The sequence below is a fragment of the Crocodylus porosus genome, unplaced genomic scaffold (genome assembly GCF_001723895.1).
Source record: "Crocodylus porosus isolate Cpor-Errol unplaced genomic scaffold, CroPor_comp1, whole genome shotgun sequence".
In the NCBI taxonomy this organism is placed as follows: Eukaryota; Metazoa; Chordata; order Crocodylia; family Crocodylidae; genus Crocodylus; species Crocodylus porosus.
In genome coordinates this window covers 1,309,981-1,324,193 of record NW_017728934.1, presented here as the reverse complement: position 1 = coordinate 1,324,193, position 14,213 = coordinate 1,309,981, and the positions used below count along the sequence as shown (strand labels likewise).

Sequence of the window (14,213 nt, the reverse complement as noted above, 5' to 3'; positions counted from 1 at the left end):
TGAATCTTTTCTGAAGATTCAAAGAACTTTGAATCAATTCGGACCTTTAAATCGGTCCCCTGACTCAGATTCAGAGATTCGGCCACCGAATCAGGCCGAATGTCCTCCAAATCGAATCACCACCCAAAGCTTTGCACAGCCCTACTGGTCAGCCCAGCCAGGAGGGGGCCAGACTTCTACCTGGCGCCTAGCCACATGGCTGTGCACTTTCAGCACCTTTGTGCCCCAGCCAGCTGCCTGACGCCACCACCCAGAGCCGGGGCCAGAGCAGTGCAGGAGCACCCCTGGCTGTTCCCCCTTGCTCAAATTGCTACTGTAAGTGTAGACAATGCAGTTGGGAGTAGTTTACTCCGCTTCAAACTGCTCCAGAGTTTATTGCTTCAAATTAATTGCACGTGTAGAAGCACACAGTCATGTTCTCTTCACACTATGGGGAGCAAATGATGTTGAGTGGTCTCCATGACATGCTTTGGGTGCCACCTCTTTAATGGGGGGCAGTAATGGGGTTTTTTGGTGTTTCCACCTTCTGGATTTATGCATAAGGAATTTGTGCCTCTTCTGACATTGTCTGGGAGGTTTTAGTTACACAAAGGAGAAACAGGAGCAGTTTCCTTGAAGGGAAATCATGTTGCTGGGTGATTTGCTCAATCTCTGAGTGTAATGAAGTGTTATGGCATTTCAAAGTTGATTTCTAGGGGCTTTCCTTTCCACCACCCCCAGTCAAGCCCTGCTTTTCCTTGCTGCCAGTGGGAACTTCTTCGGGCTAGCAGATTGCCCTGAGCACAATTATGATCACCAGAATGCTTTTATATTTGGACAAGGAGAGAAAATACAGAGCAATTCCTTGTACCTTTCCCCTGAAAACATGTTCTACCTACATTTACATACAGGGTTGGATTTTGGGTGCTCAGCTTTAAGACCACTCTGAACATAGGGTGCCTTCCAATCTGAATTTGCTTCTGAGCACTGATTCCCAGTCTCATATGTGACCTTTGAAAATCCACATGCTGCCCTATTACCTTAAGCAGCAAAAAGGGATACTATTTACAGTTTGTCTATATAACATATTAACAACCAAATCCGGACTTTATTCTTGTTAGACACAGCTAGTCTGGCATCAGTAAAGTGTTAGTCTTCCCCACCCCTCTGATACCCACCCAGACAGACATACACACACATGCTAAGCTGCTCATTTGTCATCCTTAAGATAATTAAATCACTACTGTGAAGTGCTTCCTTGTCAAAACTTCACCTGGAGTATAGTTTCATCTTCCATGTGCCATGCAAATTATTCAGCCTGGCAGAAAGTCAAGTACTTGCAACTGAGCTGCTGTTACCAAAACTGGAGTTCTCAGTCATTCTTTTTGGATATGTAGCACTCTTACTTGGGAACAGCCTGAACTGAGATATTAAGGGGTTTTCTGCTTTGTGCTTTAATGTCACATCTTATCTCATTGAAGCTGGACCCGCTAGCAGCTGTATTTTTGAGCAAGTGAACAAAAACTGATTGAAAATCTATCATCATGACTTTTTGGAAAGAAATATTTTTAAACTTACCATACATTTTTGCACGCATGCACACACGCAAATGTGCATTTTGGCAATTTGGGGGCAGGAGTTCATTGAAACAGAAATAAAACTGAGGACACACCGAAAACCTAGCAATGGATGGCAACTGAAAGTAAAAACAGTATGATTTCTGGTTGTCCTCAAACCAAAAAACTGTTTGGGTTTTTGCATCTTCTGTTTTTCACCAGCAGCCTAAATGTGTCGAAGGCGGGAAGGGAATCCCACAGCAAAAATAATTCCTTTCACATTTTCCATGGGGCAAAAACATTTCTTAGAGAACTCTAGCTGGGAGATATCCTCAGCCAAGCTGCTACTGTAAATAGCAAGTTGGCTTGAAAACATTGCTTTCCTGGTGCAATAATAATAATTTTGTGTCAACGTGGATTAGCCAGGACTAATTTTGAAATAAAACAGTAGCTTTATACCTTCCTCTGCTAGGAATTGCTTTCAGTGCTAACTTGCTAGTGTCAGTAGAGTTCACAGTGTGGACATTTGTCCTCTGAGACCACACAACTCATTTCACATAGGACACCAAATAATCCTTCGGGCATAGAACTAGCAGTAAACGTCTCTTTAACAATACTAATATCTCTCAAACCAGCCAGCACCCTTAAATGAGCTTTAACTGGAATGAGCTTTTCATTACTGCATAGATGGCTGAAAAAGCTTACTGCACAAGCCTTTGGTGGCCGTTCACATACACCAACATACATCCTGGTTTGATGCCACTGTGGTTACTGGTTTTGTTTCTACATCTTACAAATAGCCTGTGTGCATTCTGCTATAAACACCGTCCTTACTATTTGCTCTGTGTTCGACGTGGAGCCTTCCTAATACAGACTCATGAATAAAGCCAAGAAAGACCACTTGGACTTCGTAGACAATTTTCTACAACTAGTCAAATGCATCTCTCAGTAAGTCCCCTGATTTCACTAAAGTTACAGAAATCATTGATTTGGCTCATATTCTCCTTAAGAGCTGTGGGCCAAGTTCTGGTCTATTAACCAATGCAAACACAGAATAGCGACACTGATTTCAGCTGAGAAGGACTCCACTATTAGTAGTGTGGTCAGAACCAGGTGTCGGACACTTCTATGTCTACCATGCTTACCGATACTTTATCAATGAATATCATTTAAAAATGGTTCATCTGTTGTTCCAAGGTTTAAATGATCACACTTCAATATACAAATGTAATTATTCATGAATGCTCCTAGCCTCTATGCTTAAGACTACTAACAAGCTAAACACAATAGAGAATAAAATACAATGTAGCCACAGTAAAATATATTTTACTTATTGCATCTCTGTCATGAATAAAAGCCAACAAGATGTATTACAAATATTGATGATTATTTTGTGTAAACCCTAATGATTCAAAAACTTATACACCATCATCAAAATGCAATGATACAGGGTAATTTATGGCTTGGAAAAAGAACAATTCCCTTCAAATTGTTTTCAAAAGATGCATCATTTCCATCTATCCATCTTGCACCTTTCTCAAGAGCATCAAGAATTATCACATGCACAAAACTGAACATAAAGTGGATCCAGGAGCCATTTTCTGTTCGGTCCAATGGGATCCTTTTAACAGGATTGATTTACATTTTGTCCTACTGAAATAGAAGAAAAGGCCTATTTTAATACAATGCGATGTTATACATTAAGGTCAGTTATGAGTCGACCCTGCTATTACTACAATTAGCATGCCTTTAAGCACAATAAATGAAATAAAAGCCAAATCAGCCACTCACCTCAAGTCTAAGTCAAATGGCCTGTGTTATTTTTTCCCCTCGTGCAATAGGAATATCCTGTCACGGAGGTGGCTGGTGTCTCCTTGTTTCTGACACAAAGATAAGGATTAGACAGAGTTTGCCTCGGATAAGACTCAGATTCAGAAATCCTATACCCCTACGAAACCCTATCTCATCTTGTTGTCCTTGGCTATAAAAGAAACACAAGGTAGAAGCACCCTCCTCAAAGCTGCACGCTCAAACAAAATTGATGCTTCTCGTGTGGATAGGGGCCAACATTTGAAAACAAACTCAAGTCGTGTAAAGCCAGTATTTCAAGAGCTGCTTCTTTCAGAGGGAGGTGAAAGTAGACCAGATCGCTTGGGTCCTCATCTGATTTTTCTCAACTAATAAGCAACTTGGGGATAGGACCTCAGGTAGTATAACCTTACAGTGCAGCCTGTCTCTGATTTTCCAGAACAGTGCTCTAGCAGCTGGCCCACAGGGCAAGCATCCTTCAGTCACCTCTCCAGCCCTCTTTTGGAAGCTGGCTTCCTAGTCACCCAAGGAAAGGAGATATGTGGGACCAGAAAAGGCCAGTCTGGAGGCTCAGCGATGTGCCTGCTGCACTAGATGGGGGACAGCCTTGAGTTCTGGCTTGGGCGCTTGTTCCCAATGGGGTAGAGACCTCTCCATCACACTGCACTGCTTTCCACTGCACTGCATTTTACCCAATAACTATTAAATGCAAGGGGCAATAGCTCAGCTTCAAAAGGACGTAATCCCAGCCTGTGGCATGGTGGTTAGGGCGCTGAGAAGTTGGCCTATTGCAGTTCAACCTCCGTCTGGGTAAAGGGGTCCTGCCGATGGGTTTCCAGTTTACTAAGCAAGTGCCCTCAGCATTCAGCTGTTGGACTTGAAACACAGTGGACATATGCTCACTCAGCCTACCTGTGCCCATAGTGAAGGGCTAATGGAATCATCACTTGTGCAACAGTGCCCTAAACACCACTTTTATGGCCAAAAACAACATCATTTTTGGTGTACAGAGGGGGAAAGAATTCCACTGGCAGCACTAAAATGTTTCATAGATTTGTACCAAATTAGCATTGTTTGGTTGGGCTTTTTTCTGGTTCGAAAAAAACTGCAGTGCTGGGCTGCGGGCACTTTCACATGGAAGCATTTCTGTTCTTTTGATGTCCCGTTACTTTTTGATTCTAAGTGTCCTTTAATTTGATTTGAAAGGAGTTGAAAAACCACATGCAAAATCATTTTGTTTTTCAACTTGCTTGGTATTGCCAGCGAACTGAAACAATTAACAGTTCCCACAGCTGGAACTAGCAGCATAGAATAAGGGCAGGAAAGAGATGTGGAGAATGATTAGTACTGAGCAGGAGTCAGCAATGTTTTCTGGTGGCAAACCAGTATGCCCCAGCTTGGGTCCCCAGCAGGCCCGCTCTTGGACCCGGCCACCACTGCTATTGCCACTCTTCTCCCCACCACCGCATCTCTTTGCCACCCCGCTGTGATATGGCAGAGGAATGCCTCCCACCACCAAACACTGCCAAAGGCCCAGCTCGACAAGCTGAATCCAACCCATGGGCCGTAGGTTACAGACCCGGGGCACCAAGTGTTCATAAATGGTGCAGGGCATGAGAATATGGATAAGTCTTCCCAAAGGAAAGGATGGAGGCCTCATCCCCAAAACTAGACTATGCAAAGAACAGGTGAACAGGCCATATACAGACTAATCTGGGTAGAGCCAACTAGACAAAGCCTTGGCTGGGATGATCTAGTTGGGGATGGCCCTGCTTTGAGCAGGGGTTGGACTAGATGGGACCTCCTGAGGTCTCTTCCAAGCCTCATTTTCTACAGTTTTATGACCCAGCTGCCTTTAAGATTAGGGGCAGTTAGATCAGAGAACAAACTCTGCACTGCCTGAAGAGGACAGACCATGATCCTACCATGATTTCTTCATGGACTGATCCCTGAACCTGTTTAGGGTCCTACAAACTCCTTTGGGGCTCCGTAATTCTGTCTCACATTGCTCACAGATTGCAAGAATAGGACCTGGCAGCTCTCGGGTGATATACAGGCTCCACTAAACTCAATGGCACCATCATTAATGGGTCTTCTTCATCTCCAGCCTCTGCAACCAATGATGATAACAGTTATGTCCTTCACCATAGAGTCTCTGCACTTTTCAGTCCAGAGGTCTTCAGTAACCGGGAGACATCTCTGTAACAAAAGTGGTTACAGCAGTAGAAATAGGTAGGATCTCTTCTAGTGGTGCTACTCCAAGTCAGCTCCTCTCGCTGTTTTGCTTCTGAATAGTACCTGAGTCTCACTCACCAGCAGGCTCCAGTAGTTCACTAGCCCTAAATGGCCCACTGGAAGTAGGAAATGAATGGCAACGTTAACAGCAGTCACCAGTTCCCAAGTCAAAGGCAATTTCCAGATGTCTTTAATAACACTCCCACCCCGTGTTGTAATTACCCATTTAACTGAATGGTAATAATAGGAACTAGTGTACTAAGTGGCATATCAGGAATCATGTTAGCATATCAGCCTAAACAGGAATACTAGAAAGACTGTGGCTTAGAGAAAGGCTTAAAGTTGTTACAATGATGTCAGGAGATATGGCATAAAAGGCGCACTCATTAATACCTAATTGGGTAAATAAATAAAAGATGCCACTAGTCTGTGAATCCTGATTCTTCCTCCCTGTCTCACACCCTGTGTTCTTCCTTCATCTTTATTCCTGTCTAGAACCTCACCCCCAAGCCCCCTTGGGTACTCTCTCTCTCCATCTCTCATGTTCTCACTGTCGTTGGTACACATATGTAATTGTCTGTAATTGCCTGTTCACTAAGGAGGGCTAGTGTTATGGGTAAGACATTATAGGGTGACTCAGGAGACCTGGGTATTTTTCCAGGCCCTGCCATAGCTTCCTCCTGTGACCTTAGACTTGACGCATAAACCCTTGGTCTCACTTCCCCACCTGTGCAATGGGGAACTTCTTCTTTTGTATGGCGGTGGGTATCGACTTCCAAATCTACAAGACACTGGCTGCTATTATTGCTCAATGTGCAGATTCTATCTACCCTGTCTGGGTGTTTGTAAAATTTGCAGCTTCTGACTAAGTGCTGTGCTGTTTGTTGGGCACTACATTCATGCAGGGAGGCTGTCCAATTCATCTGTCCCCTAGTTAGATCATAAATACCTTGGAGCATGGGCTGGCTTGCTGAGCAGACAGGAGGAGCATAGGACCCCAGAGCAGCATCGGTAGGACATCTGGAGAGTGCTCTGCACGCTGCCTAGTAAGCTGGGGCCAAACTTTTTGGCAGGCATGCTACAGATTAAGCCTGCACCCTCCTCAAATGCCACTCTGATCCCTTTCCCCCGGCTGATCTGCCACTCTGCTTTCTACTCCTGCCTGATCCTGTTGCTGTGCTGCCTGCTCCCTTCCTGATCTGCCGCATGCCGCACATGCAGGCTGCCAGTGCCGCTTGATGCATTCATGCTGTAGGTTGCCCCTTCCTCCCCTCTTCCCAGCCTAGCACCTGGCCTGATGGTTGGGATCACTTTGCTGTAAGGTGGGAGATGGTTTAAACTCCCTCTGGGAGAGAGAAACTAGATCCTAGATCTGCTTCTGCTCCCTGGGCAAGTGCCCCAGCCACTAAAAGATGAAAGGTCCCTCCCCTTTCTCCTCCATTTTACTGCCAGTAGGTGCACACACACGAGTGGATATGGTGTCTATCTGTGCTGGAGGAAGATTAAATAGTACAAAAGTGCCAGACGTCACCATTATGCAGCTGCAGGAGTGCAATGGGATTTGGCCGATTGCACCCTCCCATTCTGCTCTTTGGGTTTCTCTGTTCTTCCGCCCTTGAAAATGCCAGAAACAGTTAAAATGGGACAGGCTATAGCATATCCTGGGAGAGCATGCGGAGAAGAGATGGATGGAAATGAACATATCAGCTGCCTTTTTGAGCATGCACAGCTGAAAGCACCTGCCAGGTAACCCAACCCACCTGGCTTCCCTCCAGAGGGCGGCTCACTTTGGTGCACTAGTTGAACTCCCAGCGTGACCCAAACTGGCCCACCTGGGGAGCTTTGAAATGCCTCAGGGAGGAGGAAGATTAACATGGAAACATGAAGACTGAAAGAGGAGACCCAGGCAGGAAACAAAGGCTTCTCAACATGAACTCTCTTCCTCTTCTTTGGACATGACCTCATCCTGCCTGCCATCTGGCAAATACCTGGCATGTACCGCCTGTTCCTGCGGCCAGGTCAGGGATGGCTGTGGACAGCCAGGTGCTACTGGACTTGGCAAGTCGAGCCATCTGCCTGGCTGACTTGCTCAGTCAGTTCCCTGGCAAGGAAGCTGGAGTGTGTTTAGTTGCCAGGAGGAGAAAGGGGCTGGCTCAGGATGGCATAACGGAAAGAGCAGAAGACTCTTCTATGCTTCTCCTGGCATCAAATCTAACATTAACCCTTCACAGTGTCGTCAACCTGGGAACTGAGCTGGGGAAACAATAGATGGCTCTGGTTCATTGGCTGTTTTGAAAGGCCAAATCAAAACCAGTTAGGGTTAGACCAAAACCAAGTGTTTTTAAGATTATTTTAGGGTAAATCAAACAGTGGGACATGTACTCATTTGTAGATCAAAAAAAACCTTTGTTTCGGTGACAACAAAAGGCTTGGGCAAAGCCGCCCCCAGGCTGTGGCAAGTTGGGGCGACCACCCTGGGCCCTGCAGAGCTGGGCAGAGCGGCCACAGGCCCTCCTGCGGGGCCCGCCTGGAGCTGGCAGCTCAGCCCCAGGCCATGGAAGAAGCACAGAGATCCCCCACCACCACCCTTTGCAGGGTACCACAGCCCCACGCAGCATTAAGGGGGCCCCACATCGGCTGATTTGCCCCGGGCCCCACACCCCCCTAGGGTCAGCTCTGGGCTTGGGTTTGTCCATGCTTAAATACTGTATTTAATAAAATACCATGGGAATTTTGAAATGAAAAAAAAAGTTTTCAAATAAAAAAAGGAGGGGGGGAAAGATCTTTGGGGACTTTCCATGTTATCGCATTCCTAAAGGAACAACTGACATGGATTCAGGAAACAGTCATCATTGCTAAGAGCCGCATTTGTTGCCTCAAAGAAACGGTGTGAGTAGTTTTCCTAGCCAGAGCTGGGAAAGAGTGTGAGTATCTGCACCTCCTGTTGGGCCTCAGCCCGATTTCCTCACATCAGAAAACTCCATTGAGACTAACCGACATCTGCACCAGCATCACCGAGATCAGGCTCCGATGCTGGGCCGTGTTTTGAGCTCATTCCTCTTTGGCCAATGCTGTGGGTACAACGGTCTGTTAATTAGCCCCCAGAATGCATCTTAGTATAGGATGATCTCCTGGGAGAGTGGGGATGGGCTAGCAGAAAGAGCTTTACACTACCCCCTTGTAGTCCTTGATATAGGGACAGAAAAAAGGAGGGTAGACTGGCAGGAAGATAGAGGCCTGCTTGAGGATACTTTATTACAGAGATCTGGGGCTGCCGTACAGCTCCATAGGAAACCAGAGCCTCACAAGCTGAATTAGAACAGCCCTAATTCTTCTCCACTTCACGCCAGCAATCCCTGCGGCCCCCGACTGCCTGCGTCAGAGCCTGGGGGACACTCCAATTCTATATAGGCTTCTTTGTCCCTCGGCCCCCATTAGGGTAAATGCTTTTTCAGGGATTTTGACAGTAAGTACAATTTAGCAGCCAGCACAGAAGCTCCACTGCTCTCCAGAGCAGGACGTTTGATGAGTGCTGCCCTTACATCTCACTTTCTCTCTGCCCAAGGACTGGGGCGTGAACATCTTTCCAGAGCCCGGAGGAGCTGAGACCATCGGGAGGGGATGTGATCAGCTTTGTGCTGCCCATGGCGTTTGGCCATGCGCTTGGGAAGGCAGCAGGGAGGTGGGACATTTCTTTCTATATGCAGAACAACAATGGGCAGTAGAGTGGGATGGGGTAGCTGTCGATATGAAAGGAAGCTCGGCAGCGGGTGAGACAAGTGAATAACCAGGCCCCAGACTTGGTGAGCTTTTGCAAGAGCAGGCTAAGGCTCAGAAATATACTGATCTGAAAAAACAGGGGTCAAATCCTTCCCTGGGCCCACCCTCTTGGTTTGGAAATGGGGAGAAGACTCCTCCCCTGGGGCAAGGTAGCAAACTGTGAAACTGAATATCCAGGGCTGCTTTTGGGTACCACGACGAGGGACTTCTAAAATGATGCAGTATGAATAACAAGAGGGAAAGGAAATATGCATTGATGTTGCTCCTGATGCTACATGTGCTGATAAGGGGTAAAAGACTCTGTCCAGTCATTTCATATCTGGTGTATTTAGTGTAGAGTCTGTCCATCCTAGATAGGCCTCATCAGCCACCCAGAGATACAGAGACAGGACAATCATGGAAGATAATCATCCTTGACCGCAAGGGATTGCCAAAGAGAAAGAAGATAGAGCCTGATGTATTCCCACACAAGCAACAGTAGCAATCACTCTCAGCAAAAGAAAAGCTCTGGCGACATCTTCGCTTTGACTTTCACTTCAAATAGTATTCCTGGCCCTGAGCTCCCATTCCACTTGGAAAACCTGTCCCAGGAAAACACGTGGCAAAAGTTTTGCAGTGCACCAAGATGTCTTCGGCAAACGCATTAAAGCTAACAGCTCCACAACACGATGCTTTGATTGACACAATGAAAGATTGAGACAAGACGGTTCAGTGTTTCTAGGATGGCATGGGAGGTGGAGGGGGGGATGCAGACTCCCAATAAAACGGGTCCCCAAAATACTTTATTCTCACAAGAGGCTAGGCAACTCTTTCAAGCTGTTACATTCAGATCTGGTACACCCAGGAGCTGGTCCACTGGAGCCAGTAGAGATGTATCCACTTTACTCGATCTCTTGTTTTTCCTTTTTTGGAGATGTTTCCTGAAAACCTGATTAGTACTCATGGATATTTTTCCAAGTCCTGTTTCTCATAAACTTAGCCCAACAATGCTTCAGAGCAGCGCCTGCCGGCTGACGCTCACAACACACACCTCAGCGTTTGGCCTGCAGCAAAGAGATGATTGAAGCTACAGGCGGTCTGGCAGAGCCGCACGGTAAGTAACACTCCTTGCAATATTCTGCTCCCAGGCTCTAGTTACTGCTCCATGGCAGGAGCAGCAGAAATAACATGTCATGGCTCGAATCCAGAGCCACCCACCCCACACAGAAACACATGCCTGAGTTGCGACAAAACCCAGCGATCCTGGATTAGCCTCGTCAGCCATCTTTGGACCCACAAATAAGGCAACCATGAAAGACAATCATCTTCAGCTGCAAGGGATTGCCGATGATGGTGTCTAACTTAAGTTACAGGAAGCAGGGAAACAATTACTATGGTGGACATGATCACAGCCAGCAAAAAATATGCCCGGTCCTTTATGCCCAGATCTGTTGGTCATGGTAAAAAATAAGGAAGGATGGCACAAGCAACACCGGACTCATCCAAACATTGCTGCTTATGATAGAAGTAATAACTTAGATGAGGGTTTTTTCCAACCTTCTTTCATTTGCAGGCCCCTAAACATTTTTTAATACAGATGTGAACCCCTTTGGAAATTTCGAACTGAGGTGTGGACCGGACCCCTATGAATTGTAAGCGTGGGTATTCATTCACATACTTTCGAGTGATCATAGACATCTTTTGCGGACCCTTTAGACATAGCCTACCACCCCGCAGGGGTCAGCAGACCACAGACTGAAAACCTCTGACCTAGATATCACATTCATCACTGGGCTAACTCTGATTCCCACCCCAGTCTGTAGGAGTGTTGTTATGAATGTCAGTGGGCACAAAATTACATACATCAATGCTGAGTGTTTGGAAAATCCCACCAAAGGTCCTTCAGCATCTTCCAATAGATTTCAGTGCTGGGGGCAGTATCTGGCTGCTGAATAACAAAGAGGCAGAGGAACTGTAAAGGGCCCCCAGGGAACAGAACTAGGCATAATGAGCTGCAATGAAGCACAGACAACTTGAAGATGAATTTCAGGCAAGACTTGCAGGCAGTAATATCCACCAACTCATTTAACTAGTCCCCTAGGGAAGGAGCGGGAGCCTCAACACACATGGCAGTTTAAATTAGACAGGACAGCCCCTAAGGCAGTAGTCTTTATGGTGGGATTGTCTACAAAACCTACGGGAGTTTGGCACTGCTGTCCCAAGTCAGGGTCTGTTAGGGGCCAGTCCCATGTTAATGGACAAAGGGGGATAGCTATCTATCTTAGGCACTTAATATGGTTCCTCTTGTAGGGGATCAGACTGCCTCACGCTATTTAGCATCTATGTTCATCATATCCCCATGTGATGCAGCAGTACTCTATACCTGCGGTGCTGCAGGCCAGATCCAGCCCACAAGGTCACATCATCTGGCCCGTGGGGCTCTCCACAAGTCCAGAAATATGGCAATGGGGGAGTGACCACAGCATTAACTGCCCCCTGCCAAATTTCGAGACCCGTGGGGAACCCCCCAGGCCAGAGGACATGGCCCAGATGTGTTGTGCTGGCCCTTCCAGCCCATGGGGTCGGAGGGCCAAGCACCACGGCACGATACAGACATGGACCCAATACACAAGGAAAGGTCACACTGGGACTCTGTGGCAGAGGGTTGATTTGAATTTTGTTTTCCACCTCCAAGTCCAGCAACCTGACAACTGGGCTGTCCTCCTCCCCCCGTCCTAGGTGACCTGCTAATCTTTTCCCCTCCTTTAACTTTTATGAAGCTCTCCAGGTGTCACATGAGCAGATTTCAGTTTCTAGGTCTATTAAAGAGTCACTGATCAGGGACAGCCTGGTCAGCAGCTCTGCAAGCTGATCCAAGGGTGAGGAGGACTGACATGGGGTGACCCCATTCAGCCCCCCTGCACTGAGGCTGGGATAGATTTCCAGGGTTCATTTAGTTAATTGTTTCTCCCCTCCTGCAATAATTGCTGACCGGCTGCTCCCCAGCTTCCCTTCCTAGTTTGCTCCATTACAGAACCACTCAAGTCTTAGTGCTGTATTGTTTAATCCCTTCCGTGTTTTGGCATCAAACCATTTTTGGTTTGTTTTTCTCCTCCCTCTTCTTGCTGCATCCTGCAGTTACCACAGGCAGATACACTGGGTCCTCACAGCCATTTTTGCATAAGGTTGAACACAGATTTCAGCAAGTACAGCTTCATAGATTTTAAGGCTGGAAACGTCTATGGGGATGATCTAGTCTAACTGCATTACCCAGGCCCAAGGCTGCTCTGAATTAACTCTTGCTTCAGGTGCAATAGGTTAGTTATGCTTGAACAAAGCCAAACAGCCAGTGATGGGAAAATCTACCGTAAGTTTTAGTAATGGCTAATTACACTCACAGTTAAGTGTAAGCACTTCTAAATTTTGATCAACTCGCCTCTTAAAGTTCCCTTTGAAAACCTAATGCCTGCTCTTCTGCCTCTTAATCAGTCCCATAGCTCTTCTGTGAATTCCCTCCAGTTTTTCCAGGGTTGTTGGCTGCAGCTCCAGTTTTTTAAACACTCATCTTAAAGCTGTGGATGTGCACTCTCTCAGCAAGACGTAACAGGAGTCCCATTACCTTGCACAACACTGAACTTCTGCATGCTTTCTCAAGACACTTTGCAACTGCTTTTCTGAGTCTCTCATTCTGCAGATATTATGATCAAAGCCATTCTTGGCTGATGAACTGCAGAGTATTTCAAAATATTTAATACTGAAACCGTGCTAGGTGCCGTCAAGACAGAAATGGCTTGCATCTTGTGTAGACTTGTAGGCTGTGGGCAGGTGTATCTATGAACTGCTTTAAAAGAAGCGGGGAACGCAAAAACATTACAGTGCTATGAATGAAACAGGGTTAAAGTTGCATTGGCTTTGCTACACTTGAATTGCTATGGAAGCGTGTAGACCTAACAGTTACCTTCCCAAAGAGCAAAAATCTGAGGGATGTGATATATTCCCCATATTTGCCTTTCTTTTACATAAGCCAAACAATTATTTATGCATGTGGCCTTTATAAGAAACATATTTAATGTGGTCAGTCTCTAAGTCAAACTGAGATTTGCAAAATCAATTGCTTGGTACCAAGAGTAAGTTTGCAACTGCAGGTGACATAGGGGAGGGAGCGTGCGCATAGGCCTTCTGTGGTGGGGGGGCGAAATGGAAGAGTCAAACCTGACTGTTTTGCAGCAGAAGAAATCAAGCTGCACTTTATCTTACTACAACGCCTACAGTGGTTTGATTAGCAAAACAAATTAACACTTACCTATTTAGCAAAAACAACTGCTTTTGAATCCCCTGCAGTCTAGAGCTTGCAAGGTTTATTCTCTCACTCAGTATTAAATCATGCTGCATTGCAACAGCAACAGCTGCTGCTAAATTTGCCAGGCTCTGGAAGTTGCTACGCAGCCTAATCTGATCTAGCTAGAAAATTAACTCATTTGCTTTTTTGGCAATGATAAGCACCCTTGAACTGTCTACCTGCAGGTGAAGGCCCCAGCCCTAGACTTTCCCCATTCCCATTACTCAACACGACTACTCAGAGCCTGTATATACCATACGTTCAAACAGAGGGTCAGCCTCAGACATGCCCTAGTAGCGATCAGGCCCGTTCCTCCTCTCGGCGGACAGGCAGCCCATCTGAGTTGCTGCATCCAGTCCCTCTCCTCTTGCTTTCTGCCTTCCCTTGGCCTTCTCGGCTGTTTTCCAGGTTGTCTCCAAGGTAGCTCTTCTCTCCATCTGATTCCCAAGCCTCTGCCTTCTCTACCATCCAACAGAGCTCATTTCCACCATGCCCCGAGTTACTTGCTTTATCTCCAGCGGCCCTTGTTGTCTATC

The 14,213-nt window shown here is 46.4% G+C and overlaps 1 long non-coding RNA gene across 1 annotated transcript; it reads right to left on the bottom strand.

Moving 5' to 3' along the window:
• Positions 1–2,901: 2,901 nt before the first annotated feature.
• Positions 2,902–13,847, bottom strand: LOC109317528. Its single transcript, XR_002103064.1, has 3 exons — positions 13,642–13,847; positions 3,327–3,415; positions 2,902–3,185 (listed from the first exon to the last, which is right to left on the bottom strand). It is a non-coding gene; the product is annotated as an uncharacterized LOC109317528 (long non-coding RNA).
• Positions 13,848–14,213: the final 366 nt, after the last annotated feature.